This window comes from Mastomys coucha, unplaced genomic scaffold (genome assembly GCF_008632895.1).
Source record: "Mastomys coucha isolate ucsf_1 unplaced genomic scaffold, UCSF_Mcou_1 pScaffold17, whole genome shotgun sequence".
NCBI classification, from domain to species: Eukaryota; Metazoa; Chordata; class Mammalia; order Rodentia; family Muridae; genus Mastomys; species Mastomys coucha.
In genome coordinates, this window is record NW_022196899.1 from 31,587,207 (window position 1) to 31,588,134 (window position 928).

General features: G+C 48.2%; 1 non-coding gene across 1 annotated transcript; it reads right to left on the minus strand.

Annotated features, from left to right (window-relative positions):
* Positions 1-240: 240 nt before the first annotated feature.
* LOC116095196 lies at positions 241-373 on the minus strand. Its single transcript, XR_004120515.1, has one exon. It is a non-coding gene; the product is annotated as a small nucleolar RNA SNORA17 (small nucleolar RNA).
* Positions 374-928: the final 555 nt, after the last annotated feature.

The window sequence follows — 928 nt, forward strand, 5'->3', positions numbered from 1 at the left end:
AGGCTAGCTCCCTGTCCAGGCCCCAGGTGCTGTTCTGGTAAGGTGATCTAGAACTCCATCCTCACTGGGGCCTGCCAGAGTGGCCTCATGCAAGAGTCTTTGATCTTAGGTTCACTCCTGTCTGGGGTCTGTGAACTCAGCTGTGGTTCTTCTAGTCTCTGTCTTGATCCCCACCCTCCAAGCCAGTCAGACCTTCGAGGTGCTGGACTGGTGGTCGTCTCAAGCTTGCTTTTGTCAGGGAGGGTTAGACTACTAATCATTCAGATGTTCACAGGTCAGAACACTTGAGCAGAGACACAGCCTCTCTCCTCTCTGTCACCTTCTGATATGCAGGTGACACAGCAGCCACACCCGCAACACCTCTAGGGGGAGGTAGCTAATTTGATTTTTAACCCTACCTCGTCACCTGCATCACATGTACTAATTTGTAGTATATATTGGCTCCTTTAATGTACACAGTGTGCAATGCTCGGGGACATTTGTGGGATGTTTTAGGAAAGGAAAGTAACAACATCCCCCTGACATCAGCTTATTTAGGGCTTTGGTGGCACCTTGGCAGAGTTCTAGGAACTTAGTTCCCGAATCAAGGGGGTGAGCAGAGATGGATGGTCTATCAGAGTCAGGGATGGTGCATTAGGAAAGAACAGGTGGCTGAGGGAGGAAGCAGTTTGGAAGAAAGAGAGACAGTTTAGCTTCGGAATTGGTCCATAGTACAATGAGTTGGGGCTTTTATGTCACATAGGGGAAGATTTTGGCTCATTTGCAAAACCCAGGCTTTGTCTCTCCTGCTTTGTCTGTTACATGCAGTTCTACATACACGTTCTTAGCATCTTAAACTCCCAGCCAGGGATGTGTGTTTGAATATTATAATAAGCTACAGGTCACCTTCATACACCAAAGGACCTCTGTGCAAACGCTCTGTATGGGC